This window comes from Pseudophryne corroboree, chromosome 1 (genome assembly GCF_028390025.1).
Source record: "Pseudophryne corroboree isolate aPseCor3 chromosome 1, aPseCor3.hap2, whole genome shotgun sequence".
Lineage (NCBI taxonomy): Eukaryota > Metazoa > Chordata > Amphibia > Anura > Myobatrachidae > Pseudophryne > Pseudophryne corroboree.
Window position 1 is genome coordinate 917,313,129 of NC_086444.1, and position 16,854 is coordinate 917,329,982.

A 16,854-nucleotide genomic window follows, 5' to 3' on the forward strand; every position below is an offset into this window, starting at 1 on the left:
ACTGTGCAGTACAGTGAACAGTGAGGTGAGAGGAGCAGAAATGGATAAATCCTGAGGGAAATCTATAGATAAGGAGAAAGAAAAAGAAAAAAAGAGACCTTTGTTGGGAGCACTCCCACTTGGAAACAATAATGATTTGAGTAATAAGCAATGATATGAAAAATAAAGTAATTAAAATGTAACCTTTAATTGTATTATATTAAAATATTGGTACACCAATTGTGTTAAATCACTCTTAAGTGGCTAATCAATGTGAGCCACCTGGTAAAGCTAAATTGTGAAAATATTGATGAAAGTACAAGGCATTTATTTGGCAGGCCCAGAATACTTGGATATATGGAGTAGGTACTATAACCAAATTAGTGCCGTCAAAAAAACCTACAACACCTGGTATTCCTTAGTGGTCCACCACCTAAGTACTGACCAGGCCCAACACCGTATTGCTTCCAAGATCAGACGAGATTGGGCATGCGCGGTGTGGTATGGTAGTAGATCAGCATTGATATGGCAATTTCTACCACTGATATATAGATGGTAGAGAGTTATTGGTAAGCACCTTGTTACCAAGTTAACCGAGTAATCTCTAAAGAGACAATATATGTTTAACCATCATTGCACCAGAATGTATCCCAAATCTGTAGGTATACGTAGGTTTAAATCATGTGGTCAATAATTTCTCGGCCCGCAGGAAATGCCTGTATGTTTCATTATGTGCTGTGCAGCACCTTTGAGGATGGGTTTATGCTACGGATAAGGCAGATATAGACCACTGTTATACTGATAACATGCCGCAATATTTGTGTATGATCCAAAGAGAAATCGTCTCTTTTGTTAATTGGATCACCCTATTGAAGGGAAAAAGAAGGTTATTGTGAAATTGTAAGCTCAAAGGTTTATAAATATAACTCCTATTATGCCATGATCGAAAATGCAGGACAAAGAATGATATAGAAATTGTTAGGAGAAAGAAAACAAACTTGGAAAGTATGCAAGATGTATAATAATCTCAATTATCCAATTAATGGCTAATTAGTACCATGGTGCCTAACAAAGTATAAGCGTTGTCTTTGAAACAGAAAAATTTGCCACAATAACTCATATAGCATGTATCCACAGTGTGTCTATAATGTATCTGTCTAACATGTCATAGACAGACAGAAATTGCCACAATAAACCCAAAGAGGGGACATATAAATGATCCCCCAAAAGAGCATATGCTAGGTGATTTTTACAATGTGTTTAGCTATGGTATGCACAATAGCTTTATAATCCAGTAAAAACCTGCATATGAATAGGTGCTGATGCGCTATATTGTGATAATTGGCATAACATTTGCCAAAGAGACCAATGCACACTGATTCTTAAATGTGTATGTGCAAGTAGGTTTGACGGGAGATAGTGTAGCAGATGGGACAAAGTAGTACTTATGTTTGCCCGCTCTCAGTGCACCGCTGGCCGCTGAGCTCCAGCGTCAATGTAGTTTGTCTAATCTCCTCTCCTACTAACAGGAGATCGATAGGCAAGTAGGGACAAAAAAAGATACTTAAGTGTTTATCTGCTCGTAGCGCGCCGCTGATCGCCGGGCTCTGGCGTCTGTGCTGCTTATCTGACCTCCTCTCCTGCCGGTCTCTGGTCATGTGAGCGCACTCATCATGACCATCCTGTTCACCTCCCAACGTACGTTTCACAGATTAGCTTGTTCACGGGTAGTGTGAACATGTGGTGTCAGGATCTGGCTGGACACCACATGTTCACACTACCCGTGAACAAGCTAATCTGTGAAACGTACGTTGGGAGGTGAACAGGATGGTCATGATGAGTGCGCTCACATGACCAGAGACCGGCAGGAGAGGAGGTCAGATAAGCAGCACAGACGCCAGAGCCCGGCGATCAGCGGCGCGCTACGAGCAGATAAACACTTAAGTATCTTTTTTTGTCCCTACTTGCCTATCGATCTCCTGTTAGTAGGAGAGGAGATTAGACAAACTACATTGACGCTGGAGCTCAGCGGCCAGCGGTGCACTGAGAGCGGGCAAACATAAGTACTACTTTGTCCCATCTGCTACACTATCTCCCGTCAAACCTACTTGCACATACACATTTAAGAATCAGTGTGCATTGGTCTCTTTGGCAAATGTTATGCCAATTATCACAATATAGCGCATCAGCACCTATTCATATGCAGGTTTTTACTGGATTATAAAGCTATTGTGCATACCATAGCTAAACACATTGTAAAAATCACCTAGCATATGCTCTTTTGGGGGATCATTTATATGTCCCCTCTTTGGGTTTATTGTGGCAATTTCTGTCTGTCTATGACATGTTAGACAGATACATTATAGACACACTGTGGATACATGCTATATGAGTTATTGTGGCAAATTTTTCTGTTTCAAAGACAACGCTTATACTTTGTTAGGCACCATGGTACTAATTAGCCATTAATTGGATAATTGAGATTGTTATACATCTTGCATACTTTCCAAGTTTGTTTTCTTTCTCCTAACAATTTTGTCCTGCATTTTCGATCATGGCATAATAGGAGTTATATTTATAAACCTTTGAGCTTACAATTTCACAATAACCTTCTTTTTCCCTTCAATAGGGTGATCCAATTAACAAAAGAGACGATTTCTCTTTGGATCATACACAAATATTGCGGCATGTTATCAGTATAACAGTGGTCTATATCTGCCTTATCCGTAGCATAAACCCATCCTCAAAGGTGCTGCACAGCACATAATGAAACATACAGGCATTTCCTGCGTGCCGAGAAATTATTGACCACATGATTTAAACCTACGTATACCTACAGATTTGGGATACATTCTGGTGCAATGATGGTTAAACATATATTGTCTCTTTAGAGATTACTCGGTTAACTTGGTAACAAGGTGCTTACCAATAACTCTCTACCATCTATATATCAGTGGTAGAAATTGCCATATCAATGCTGATCTACTACCATACCACACCGCGCATGCCCAATCTCGTCTGATCTTGGAAGCAATACGGTGTTGGGCCTGGTCAGTACTTAGGTGGTGGACCACTAAGGAATACCAGGTGTTGTAGGTTTTTTTGACGGCACTAATTTGGTTATAGTACCTACTCCATATATCCAAGTATTCTGGGCCTGCCAAATAAATGCCTTGTACTTTCATCAATATTTTCACAATTTAGCTTTACCAGGTGGCTCACATTGATTAGCCACTTAAGAGTGATTTAACACAATTGGTGTACCAATATTTTAATATAATACAATTAAAGGTTACATTTTAATTACTTTATTTTTCATATCATTGCTTATTACTCAAATCATTATTGTTTCCAAGTGGGAGTGCTCCCAACAAAGGTCTCTTTTTTTCTTTTTCTTTCTCCTTTACTACATATGCATTGGACCTATGGGAGCACCATCGACAATCACTGTTTATATCTACAAAAAATTATTTTACTGGTAGATGGTGATAAATTCCAGAATTCTTTTCTGACTGGTCGATTATCTTGGAAACCTCTTGCAATTATACTCTAAAATATAAACCACTCAGTCCTGTGCGGCATCCTTAAATCTAACTTCATACGGAAATCTATAGATTGAAACGATCATTGGGCTATTAGAGGATGCTGTACATTTTTTAATGTAGCTGCTGTTTTCAACTGTGCTATTTGATCGGTCCTATGAGACTCCATGGTAGGTGAAGTCTATACAATTTTTATGGCACTAGTGCCACATGATATGCACTTTTTGATGTGTCATGTCTCCTACCCACTAAAGTGTGTGTGTGTGTGTGTGTGTGTGTGTGTGTGTACGTATGTATTTGTGTGTATATACATATATGTGTGTATATATATATATATATATATATATAACCACACAGAGGCGGCACTTGGATATAAAGCAGAGCAACAGCAGGATTCAAACCTAATGTTCCGTTGCTCTGTTTTATATCAGAGTGCCGCCTCTGTGTGGACTTGTGTTGGGCCTCTGCCTGAGGTAACCTAGGAGGGCACCGGAGCCTGTTGTTGCTTTATTGGGAGTGCTGCTTCCCTGTTCTATGTATGTATATATGAGTTTTAGGTAGGCATGGAATAAATGCTGTAAGTAAGAATGCTGTCTGGACACGTATAACTTATTGCTGTCATGGGTAAGAGGATTGATTTTTCCGAGTTGCAAAAAGAAATGATTATTGGCTTTGGGGCCAAGGGTGGCAGTATTTTGGAAAAAGCGCATTTTGTGAACTGTTCGCGTACTGCTGTGCTGAAGGTGTATCGTGACTGGACAAATGGCACCATTGCAAATAACTGATGTGGAAACCATGGAGCACCACATGCCATTGATGTAAGAGGTGAACATTGGCTACGAAGGTGGGTGAGGGCCAACCGACACGCTACAGTGGAAGAGCTAACCGTTATACTGAACCTGAGGGCTACCAGACGTATGTCTAAAATGACAGTTCAGTGAACCCTCCTGCGGTTGAGTCACACATGGCGGTTACTATGGCTATTAGCTGGTAGTCATAATAATGTGACTTGACCATGTATGTGCCAAAGTGTGATCTGACCTGCATTGGCTGGAATCCCCTATGATGTTTGTATGGAGTAGGAATAGTCCTTGGGAACTGGAAGCAATTGGCAAGGCAGCCACATACAGGAACCGATGACGGGTTGGGCACATTTCTCACCAACAATGCAGGCGACGCTCGCCCCCAGGCCCATATGCAGTTATTCCTTATCCTTGCCATTCCCGTGACTATCAGATGCAGGATGAAATAGGGGGAGGTCCTGGGGTAGGAGGCTGCTGTCTGTGAGGAGAGCAGGGTCCATGGATGTTGTAGATTTCAGTGCGGAGCGGGTATGCAACACCTGCCGAGACGCAGAGCACACCAGACCCAGGCAGTCTCCCCTATTCAGTAAGTGGTGTCTGTGTCAGTAAGTTTATCGTTGTGGTGACTGTGCCAGTAAGGGGTATTGTCCGTAAGAGTGTCTGTGTCAGTAAGTGGTGTCTGTGTCATGTCTGTTAGTATATATGTATGTGTCAGTGGTATCTGTGTCAAGTGTGTCAGTAAGAGTTTCCATCAATAAGATGTGTCAGTAAGGGCGTCTGTATCAGTAAGTGGAATCTGTGTCAGTAAGTGGTATCAGTCAGTAAAGGGGGTGTGTGCGTGTCAGTAAGTGGTGTCTATCAATAAGTGTGTGTGTGTGTATTAGTAAGTGTTTGTGTCAGCAATTGTGTCTCTGTCAGTAAGGGGTGTCTGTCAGCGAGTATGTTTGTGCCAATAAGTGTGTGTGTGTCAGAATGATGTGTCAGTAAGGGGTTTGTTAGTAAGTGGTATCGGTCAGTAAATGTCTGTCAGTAAGAGGTGTGCGTTAGCACAGGCGTCACTCACCTCTTTTGTACCTGGTGGTGGGGGGGGTGGCTTCGTGGAAGGGGCATGGCTTCGTGGGGTGAACCGTGGGAGGGACGTGGCTTCATGGCCAAGCGCCCCGACCCGCATCTTCGTCACTCCGGGGGTCCGGGAGTTGCGGCCTGCCCCGGAAACTGGTGTGTCTGCAGTGCCACCTCCTACATGGTGACAGAAATCAGGTTGCTGGACGTAATGTTACAGTGCAGCACCTGGCTCCTGTCACTGAGCAGGAGCCTGCACTTTGGTGTCACCCTTCGGTGGATGACACCCTGGCCGCACCTACCTTGTGATGCCACTGTGCGTCAGTAAGTGTATCTTAGGAGGCCTCAGTTCCATCTGCTGTTTTACCCTAATCTCTGCTTTCTTTTTGTCCCTGCTATCCTTTCCCCATCTGCTCTGTATTCCCCCATCTTTTCTAACTTTCTGCTCTGTTTTGTCCCATCGTTGCTAATGAGATACACGTGTTACAAGCTTATTTATTTTCTGTCCTTGCACCTTTATAGCCTCCCTCCAGGGACCGTCACCCTTTCACCCTGTCCATGATTCCAGGTATCATCATCCGTACACTCTGTCCTTTCATCAAGAGACCCTCACCCCCTTTACCTTGTCCCTTCATCCAGAGACCTGCTCACACCCATAGCTGTATCCAGTCAAGCAATCTCCTAGACTGCTTATGCCTCAAACATCTGCTCCTGTCCTCTCACTCCCGTCTCCTCAGAGTCATCTGCTCTCAGTCCAACCCTGCACTGCTCTGTGTCCTATCCCACGGCTGTGATGTTATCTGTATTTTATGGTGCTCGTTGGGAGATCTCTGTATAACATGGCATTCATTGCAGTGTTATTTGTAGTGTATGGTGGTCATATGGATGAACTCTGTATTATAATTTGGTCACTGTAACGCTGGTCGTACACTTGTGCAATGCCCCGCGACGCGACATCGTGGGGCATCACACCGGCAGTTCAGGTGTGATCAAATCGCACCTGAACTGCCAAAGTGGTTACCATGCGATAGATCACATGGTAATTACGTGATGGGCACGTCACCGCCGAGTGGGAGCGGCCGCCGGCCGCTCCTGGCGGATGCCCATCACACATCGCAGTGCGATATATCTCATGTGGGTTTAAAACCACATGCGATTGCACTGCGATGCAAGAAATATTATGTGCAGCACATATCTTGAGACGCGATATTTCGACCGGCGTGCCCGCGCTGCACGGCGAAAGGTACCTTAAATGTGTATACAATCCTTCGATTTCTCTCACAGATGTGGTCGAAATCGAAGGATAGTACCGATAATCTCACAAGTGTATGGGCACCATAACTCTAGCTTAATGTGGCAGTCACTGTGATGCTCTCTGTATTATATAACGTTTACTGCAATGCTTTCTGGATAATATGGCAGTAACTGAAGCTCTGTATTATATGGTTGTCAAAGTCAGAAAAATATCACGATGCACACTGCCATATTTGCACCTCATATGTGTCCCTGCTGCGCATGCGTGCGCTCTCCCGTGCGTGCGCATACTCGCTGTTGCGGGCACCCGCAGGCGCACGGTATGCGCATTTACGGTAGAGATTGTATGCGTCTAGCGGGCGACTCTTTCGTTACATATTTCCACTATATAATGTATTTTGTAGATCATGGTCCCTTTGATAGATTCTGAAAGTTTGGTTAATGTAGCATGTTCATGAACAGAGAAATCCCTCTTTGTTTGATACGAAGGGTCAGACAGGAGTAATACTGTGGTGTTTAGTATCCATCGGAAGAGTATTTAATTAGCAATATTCCGGTGTTGGTTTGAAGCGGATTAATCGCTCGTGCGAATAGTTATGGACATAAGAAGTTTATGTCCATTTACTATTATTTGCACTTACTTATCCATGCGGCGGGAAACCTAGTTTCCCACCCACCTGAGCAGTTGGAAATCGTCACAGCCCACCTGTATGAATCAACCTATGACCTTTTGTTATAATGCGAGGAGGAATTCCTGTGTCCAATGAACAATGAGATTGTAGGGACCATTGAATTGTATTGTGTGTGGGGCATAAATAGACAAGCCGATCACATCCAGCTCACTCTTCAACGGTTCTCATTGCTGAAAATCGGGAGCTGGATGTCCAGAGGCGCATGCGATCGTTCCCCTTGTGCGTAAGTTTTCTCCGCAATCATATTGTCTTTCTTGTTATTATGGGCCATATCTCTCTCTCTCTCTCTTCTCTTTCTCTCGTATTCTCTTAAACGTAATAGTATTGTATTGTATTTCATGTGTAGTTACCTGGTTAGTTAGTCTATGTTATATTGTAGTGTGTGACTTGTAATTGTATTATTCTTTTTCAAGTATAACATTCATATTAGGCGTTAGACCCTAAGCACGGTATTTGTGTATTTCTTATAGTGTTAAGTATTCTCAGAGCGTCGGTGACGCTCGAACAGCTTTTAAGTTAATAAGGTTACACGGTGTTGCATCTACACTCAATCTCTGCACCAAGGTTTACTGCATAATACACTGTTTTATGGTATAGTTACAAAGGTTTAACATTGTGAGCGTCTGCGCCGCTGGTGATCTCCTCGTGGTCTCGAGCGTTCGCATCGCTATAGCAAATCATTACGTTAGTTGGCAGCCAATAGTGTGCCTGCCTGTGATCTCTTGGCCGTGAGCGAACGTGACGCTTGAGCGTCTCGACCTCGGCTAAGCAATTGCTACGCAACGTGCGTACCCTTACGGTACTCCATACGTCAATAGCGTACAGTGTTCTTAGGCCTCTTAAAGGGTTTTAAATAAGATAAATATTTAGCTTTATCAATTGGCGGCTCGTCCTGTCCTTCACATATCTCTGCTAGGTAATTTCAGCAGACATTATCCAGCAGCAAAGGGCGGGAGGTCATATTCCTCGTAGTGCTGTTTGGATAAGTGTCTGCTTCGCTTAGTAAAGGGTGCTGAAGGAATCCGGAACCGGAGGTAAGAACAAAACGCTAGTGTCTTTTAAAACTGTTTATTTCTATCTTGCGTACGCACGCACATATCTGCATTTCTTTTCATTCGTGTATTTTCATATATCACTCTCCTGTTTGCCATTTTATAATTGATAAAACGTGCTAAGAGAGATTTGTCGCTATTTCATAGTTAAAGTGTAAATGTAATATATAAAGGGATAAAGTGTAAAACCCACACGCAACTCTACCTAAGGTATAAGGAGAGATTGGTGTGTTGCGCGGTAGACGATCGAGGATCATCTACATTGATAAACGTGTTAGTTGTGTTACGGTGGATATTTGCTTTGCGTACACGTGTCTCTAACAAAGGGTGAGACTCGCGTACGCAACTCAAAGGCCGACGCACGCAGCGTAAATTACGCAACGGAGCCTCCGGGTACGCCCACGTAACTCAAAATCACACGATAGTGTTATTGCAACAGGCGGAAAGGTGGCAACGTGGTAAGTAGCGCAAGTCTATTTTAGTGTCCGAAATTTAGATTAACAGATCCTTCTCCAAATTCACAACACATCTGGTTTAAAGAAAATTTCTGCGCAGAAATAGAAATAGAAACAAAAAGTGTACATGTGATGAGTGAGTGTTTTTAAGTTTATACAATTTTTGAGGTTGAACCACAAGAAGTCGAGTTCTCGCAGGAGTACATACATGTAAGTGACGTGCATGGTGGCTAGGGAGGCATCTCTGGTTAAACATAAAATTTGAGCAGTAGAGTATAGTAGACCAGGAGGTCATACTACAGACCAGGAGGTCCAGGTACAGCAGACTAAGAAGTCTGCCATAAATAAGAGAAAAGGGCACAACCCAGGGGGTTGGTGCAAAACCCATATAGGCCAATAAAGCTCTGGCTGAAGGAATTCGCAGCCGAAATTTTCGATTCCACTGGTCGCTCAGCACATAAGATTAGTTGCTTATGTGCTGAACGATTGTACCGCACGTAATTGTGTACATTAGTTAATCTGACCAGTACCATTTGTGTACGAACCCGGTCATAAAACTATTTGTACACTCTGATGTGATTTGTGTAATTTTTTATTTTCTGAAGGGAAGTTCGCTGGTCACTCAGGAATTGTCCAACAACCAATAGTTACTGGAAAGAGTAAGTGTTCTGCGGATATCCCTCGCATGTTCCAGTAAATAGAGGTTCATAGGGGCCCTGGGTCGAGTATGCCAGCGCTAAGGCAGTGTGTGGGTCGTATTGGTCGGCGTGGGCGAGTGAGTGGGGTACTCGGTAAACCGCCACCGTCAGCCTATCGTGAACATTTTGGTTTTTGTAAGGGTTCGCTGAAGACCCTGATTGAAGGTCAGAGGTGGTGAAAGCAACGCCTGCAAGTTATGGGGGCCAATTGTTCAGGAAGGGGGCGATCAACCTCGGTTCGGGTTGATTCAGTAAACCGACCAGTCGGGTCGGCAAGGTACGTAATGTGTGAAAAATATGGTTCACATACAGAGGTTTTATGTGATGAATGGGAGAGAATGACAGTGCATGACGGGGAGAAATTCCCAAGAGTAGGTAGCTTTAGCCCAGAAGTGTTGCAAAATTTAAGGAGGAGGATATGTCTCATTAAATCAACAAAGAGACGAATCCAACATTATGATTATTTGCAGTTATGGCAACAGGAGGGTGAAATACAGAGAGGATTGGCTCTGGCGGCGGGATCTAATCCTATCAAGAAATTGATAGCGACGGCCCCGCCGCCACCATACATATCAGGAGAGAAATTGGTTGCGGAGAATGACGCATTAGGGTGTAACAAACAAACACTTAGCAACTGTGTAAATGTTAATAAGTTAACTAATGCAAGTATTAACCCGTGCAAGTTGTACCCTGTTTTGAACTTTCCCCAGGAGTGTGATCAAGAGGACGAATCGGCAACAATATCAGCGCTCTCTCTAGCAGCCACCATAGCAGAGACAACAGTAGGCACGGCTCCACCCTTGAGATTAGTAACAAAAGCCCCTAGCGGAGGGATAGGTGAGGTCGTATCTACAGGTAAGTACGGCACCATACACTACGCTGAAACCATTTCACCACAGGCTGTAGAACCTACACAGAGTGATGTTAGTAAACTTAATCCTGTTAGGGTAATAGCAGTGCCAAATGGGAAAACTGACACGACAGGAATCACACCTGTTAGGAACATTGCCATGTACAGCCCATTTTCCCGAATGGAATTAAGAACCATAGTGTCAGAATTCCCTGACCCTAGGAAAGACTTAGTTGCTAGCCAGAAATACATCAGAGACCTAGGGAACACTTTAGAGCCCAATAACAAAGACTGGCAGGTATTGCTGAGGGCATGTTTACCCTCCAATGTCGACGCAGCTCAATTTTTGGCTGACTGTGGATTAGATCAGGATGTACCTCTTACAGATGTGTACAACAAAGATAATGTAAAAATAATAAGTTTACAGTTAAAGGAGTATTTTCCAGCGGTAGTTAAGTGGAACAAGATTTTCTCCATTAGACAGAAAGAGTCAGAAACTGCTGCAGAATATTTTCACAGGGCATTACTAGAAATGGCAAAATACACAGGTATAGAGGACATTAAAACAAACATAAACCATCGAGAAGTAGCAGTATCTGTACTAATGGATGGTTTAAAAGAGACATTAAAGACAAAGGTACAGACCACGCAACCATGTTGGCGAGGTCTGTCGGTGGCTACTTTGAGAGAGGCTGCAATTGATCACGACCGGAATATCACCCGACACAGGGAGTCACAAGGTGATAAGTTAATGGCCGTAAGTATACAGGCCCTGACCACAAGGCAGCCTTTGTATAAATCACCAAACCCTGTGGGTAAGTCAAATGTGGTAACTTGTTTTTCATGTCATAGACAGGGACACATGGCATGAGACTGTAGAGTGAAAAATTCACAAAACTCATATCAACCCCCTAGACAACGACACGACACACGACATTGGGAGCAGGGTCCGCAGAAACGGAGTTATGAGCCACATGCATGGGAAACAAAAAGATACCCCCCGAACAGAGACTGGCAAACTCCTGGCAGTTCCCATTTAGCCCCTTCACAAGTAGTTGCTGCCAGCGGGATTCAGGGAGGTCACCATACCCAATAGGGGTGTGGCCATACCTGGAATCTGCAGCCAGTAAAATTGATTGCAAATCTTGGAAGTGAACCCGAAATTGCAATCAATGTGGCTGGTAAATCATTAAACTTTCTTGTAGACACAGGGGCGGCCAAATCAGTGATAAATTCGACAGTGGGCATGAGAACCACTGGTAAGACAATTCCAGCCATAGGGGTAACGGGAGTAGTCCAGCACTACCCTGTTAGCAAACCAGCCGAGATTACAGTAGGGCCTTTACATACCAAGCATTCCTTTTTGCTGGCTGCATCGGCACCGACTAATCTCCTGGGAAGAGACTTATTGTGTAAAATGGGGTGCATCATTTATTGTACTCCTGAAGGTGTATTCTTGGACATACCTGAGAATCACGCTCAGGAAGTGCAAGACATGTTAGACTCCCCATCAAAATTAATGTCACATACCATTATGACAAATAGGACTCCATCCCAAGTAGAAGAAATGACATCCCAGATACCAGAGTCACTTTGGACTAAAGACGGACAAGACACTGGATTGATGGCAAACGTAGCTCCAGTAGTTGTACAAGTAAAAGATGGTAGGATAGCTCCAAAAATCCCACAGTACCCTCTGAAGCCAGAGGTGGAGTTAGGAGTTTACCCAGTAATAGAGCGCTTGCTACAACAGGGCATCCTGGTAAGAACGTCCAGCACTGCCAATAGTCCCATCTTCCCTGTGAAAAAGAGTGGGGGGAGGGGTTACCGGCTAGTGCAGGATCTAAGGGGGATTAACAAAATAGTTGAGAGTCAGTTCCCCGTAGTGCCAAATCCAGCTGTCATCCTTATGCAAATCCCTCCCACTGCGAAATTTTTCACTGTTATTGACCTCTGCTCCGCTTTCTTTTCGGTACCCCTGCACCCTGACAGCCAATATTTGTTTGCATTCACATACAGAGGAGTCCAATACACATGGACTCGATTACCACAAGGTTTCATAGACAGTCCAAGTATATTTTCCCAGGCTTTGCATGATTGTTTACAGTCTTTCCAACCAGAGAGTGGATCAGTATTAATACAGTACGTGGATGATCTACTACTGTGTTCTGATTCATTGGAAGCATCCCTGAAGGATACAAAACAGCTCCTGTTTCATCTTTCAGACACAGGACACAAGGTTTCCAAAGACAAGTTGCAATTATGCCAAACTAAGGTAAAATATTTGGGACACTGTCTAACACAAGGACTGAGACACCTGACCGCTGATAGAATTCAAGCAATTAGAGACATGACTCTGCCACAAACCCAGCAACAAATCAGAACATTTTTAGGAATGTGTGGGTATTGCCGTAACTGGATCCCAGGATTTTCCATTCTAGCATTACCTTTGCAGGAGATGGTCTCCTCAAACAAACCTGATCGGATTTCGCATACAAACGAGTCCGAGATGGCATTTGAGAGACTTAAACAGTGCCTAACGCAGGCACCAGCATTAGGTATGCCAGACTATGGGAAACCCTTTGAGCTGTACGGAACAGAAAGTGCTGGTTGCGCGGCAGGCGTCTTAACCCAAAAGCACGGGGATGCCAGCAGGCCAGTAGCATACTACAGCGCTCAGCTAGACACGGTAGCGCGATCCCTCCCCACATGCTTGCGAAGCGTTGCTGCGATAGCATTGCTAGTAACGAAAAGCGAAGATGTAGTGCTAGGTCACAACCTCACAATTCATACACCACATGCAGTGTCAGCCTTGCTAAATTCTGCCCAAACCAGGCACGTCTCATCAGCGCGGTTTACAAGATGGGAATTGGCACTAATGGCCCCCGTAAACATCACCATAAGGAGATGCAGTGCATTAAATCCTGCAACATATCTCCCAGGTGTGCCTGGACAGGCACAAAGGGTGGAGGATGAGAGTGGTGGGGAAGGAGAATTTAATACAAAGGAGGACACACATGATTGTATGGAATATTTGACCCAAAATTTTACAGCAAGGCCTGACATCAGTGACAACCCACTGGAAGATGTAGATCTAACTTTCTACACGGACGGTAGTTGTCACAGACAGTCAGACTCGGGAGACTTGTGTACTGGATACGCAGTCGTAGATGACCAAGGCACCATAGAAGCGGAACCGCTAGGCCCACCTCACTCAGCCCAGGTTGCTGAACTGGTCGCCCTAACCAGAGCATGTGAATTGGCTAAGGGCAAATCAGCCAATATCTACACCGATTCTAGATACGCATTCGGGGTAGTCCATGATTTCGGAGCCCTATGGCGCCTCAGAAATTTCATGACGGCAGCTGGTACACCGGTAGCGCATGCAGCTCACATCAAAAGGCTTCTAACAGCGATACAGGAACCCGACAGAGTGGCTGTTATCAAGTGTAAAGCACACACATATAGTCAAGATCCAGTATCACTTGGTAACAGCCGAGCAGACGAAGCTGCTAAGTTAGCAGCCGGTACCCCCAGACAGACAGACACCACACAACTGATGGTATTTAATACCATCAACACACAGAAGTTGTGTGAGATGCAAAATTTGTGTTCCACACAGGAAAAGGCAGTCTGGAAGGCAAAGGGATATGGCCAGGAGTCCTCAGGACTCTGGACGGACGGACAAGGTAAACCGGTGGCCCCCAGAGCATATCTCCCATGTTTAGCTGAGGCAGCTCACGGGCTGACTCATCTGGGCAAGGAAGGGATGTGCAAGTTGGTAAGAGCATATTGGTGCGCCCCAGGATTTTCATCTCATGCAAGTAAGAGAGCAATGTCATGCCTTACATGCTTGAGAAAGAATATCGGAAAGGCAATACCAACAGAACCATCTCATATCCCACCTACAGGCGGTCCTTTTCAGGTAATACAGATTGACTTTATTCAATTACCCCCTTGTCGAAATTTGAAATATGTACTTGTTTGTATAGATGTATTCTCAAATTGGGTCGAAGCATTTCCTGCGGCCACAAATACCGCTATGTTTACTGCTAAGAAAATTGTGCAGGAATTTGTATGTAGATATGGTATCCCTAGAATAATTGAAAGTGACAGGGGTACCCATTTTACAGGTGATGTCTTTCAAGGAATGTGTAAGTTGATGGGAATTGATAGCAAGCTGCACACTCCATACCGTCCACAGGCGAGTGCGAAGGTGGAAAGAGTGAACAGCACTATTAAAAATAAACTGAGCAAAGTTATGGCAGAAACAGGATTGACATGGCCAGAAGCTCTACCCATTGTACTGTACAGCATCAGAACCACTCCCAGGTCCCCTCTTAATCTGTCTCCCTTTGAAATCTTGTTTGGTCGACAACCGCATGTTATGATTAACCCTCAGGATGATTTGAAGTGTAACAATGAAGTGACTGTAAAGTACTTGATTAACATGAGTAAACAGCTAAGGAATCAAAATGATAATTTGAAGTTGGTGATTCCTGATTTACCAGATAGTAATTGTCATGACATTGAACCTGGGGATTATGTAATGATACGGAATTTTCTACGCTCAGGTTGCCTTATTGACAGATGGGAAGGACCATACCAAGTCTTATTGACTAGCACTACAGCATTGAAAGTTGCAGAGAGAGAGACTTGGGTTCATTCGTCCCATTGTAAGAAGGTTGCTGATCCAGAGAGGTCCCGTGATAAGGAACAGACGGTAGAGGAAGTTGTATCACTGGAGTGTCTGTTCCAGGAGGGCACCTGAGCATCGAGAATCACAAGATCAAAAGCAGTTGTCGATTCCCTGTTCCCTTTTATTGTTTTTCTCCACTTCCCATCCCCCCTCCCTCAAATTATTTTTCCCCCTTCTCATTCTTCTTCGTTTCCTCCTATAAGATGGACTTGCCCCAAGAGACTGTGATCCGGATTTTCCTGTTGACCATGATGTTGACCAGAGCAGTCTGTTCCGGCGAGAGTACCATGGAGGTCGAGAGAGGTTCTGGAATGGGTTCTGATGACAGAGATGGAGGCGTAGTTTTCCGAGAACAACATAATCAACAAGCAAAGGCGAGTATCAGAAAACGATCCGATAGCATTGACCATAGAAGGAATTGTGAAGGATTGTTAGCTGAAGAAAACTGTATCTGTAGGCTCTGTGACAATGTAGTTGAGGATGGGTGCATCAAGAAATGCCAATCCAGTTTTAATATCCACATGGACCGGCATCCCTTGAGTGACTATCACTCCTTAGTGGGTAGTGTGTTAAATCAAACAGATTGTTGGGTATGCTCTCAAGTACCTCAAGGTCATAGCAAATCAGGACTAGTACCATTTCCTTTAACGATAGGGGAGGTACTTGAGCTAAGTGGTGGGAGGCCGGTGGACAGGAGGTTTAATATCTCCAGTCCTCCTAGTTTGAAGCTCCACCAATATCATGTGGATAGATCCCTCATATGTTTTAACATTTCCAATCCCCGAAAGCCGGGAAATTGGGAAGTGTCATGGAGTAACCAAACCATGACCTTTTCATATAGAGCAGATAGAATGCCGACAGATACAGAGCTTATACGCCACATAGCCAGTAGAGGAAAATCTTTCCGATATAGGTATACCCTAGGAAATAGGATTACGAGAGTTGGAGAGGTATCACCAGGATACTGTGCACATATCGTACAAGCTGATACGTGTACTAGACAGATGGGAGAATTAGGGTTAGGAGATTTCACATGGAAGATGTGTAATATGGTTATGTCCTACTCCGTCCCATATGTTCTCCCCGATGATGCATATTTCATATGCGGGAGGAAGGCGTATAAGTGGCTTGCCCCAAACTCTGAAGGATTGTGTTATATTGGAAAAGTACTGCCTGAAGTAATGACTGTATCACATGCCAAAATGAAAGATATACACCGTGTTGCCCAAGCTCCTTATACTCATACCCATTACGAGCACGTAGTTAAACGGCACCTGATAGAAAGAACAGAGCATCCGGCCTCTGACATGATCCATGAATCCACCGGGATTCAGTTTCTAATCGCGTTAGATATCACTCGCACCGCTAGAGGAGTGTTGAATTATAAATACATATCTGCGCTCGCAAATTTGTTAGACAATATCACAGAAATGTATGATGACACATTTAGGTATACTGGAAGAGAACTTCAAGCTTATAAAACAGAACTGGTTCAGCATAGAATGATTCTCAATTATCTCACGGCAGTAACAGGTGGATATTGTGTCACACTGGCAACGCAGTATGGCGTGAAATGTTGCACATATATTACAAATAGTACCGAGGACCCGGTCGAGGTCATAGACCAAAAGATGGACGATATTCTCCAATTGAAGTGGGAATTTCGCAGGAGACACAATCTCACCCTTGCTGCTGTGAGTAATGAGCTGACTGGTTGGGTGTCATGGTTGAACCCGCGAAATTGGTTCTCTGGTTTAGGAGAATGGGC

At 44.0% G+C, this 16,854-nt stretch overlaps 2 pseudogenes; one reads left to right on the forward strand and one right to left on the reverse strand.

Moving 5' to 3' along the window:
- Window positions 1-375: 375 nt before the first annotated feature.
- Window positions 376-494, reverse strand: LOC134944020 (5S ribosomal RNA; annotated as a pseudogene).
- A 2,465-nt stretch (window positions 495-2,959) lies between these two features.
- Window positions 2,960-3,078, forward strand: LOC134944028 (5S ribosomal RNA; annotated as a pseudogene).
- The last annotated feature ends 13,776 nt before the right edge of the window (window positions 3,079-16,854 follow it).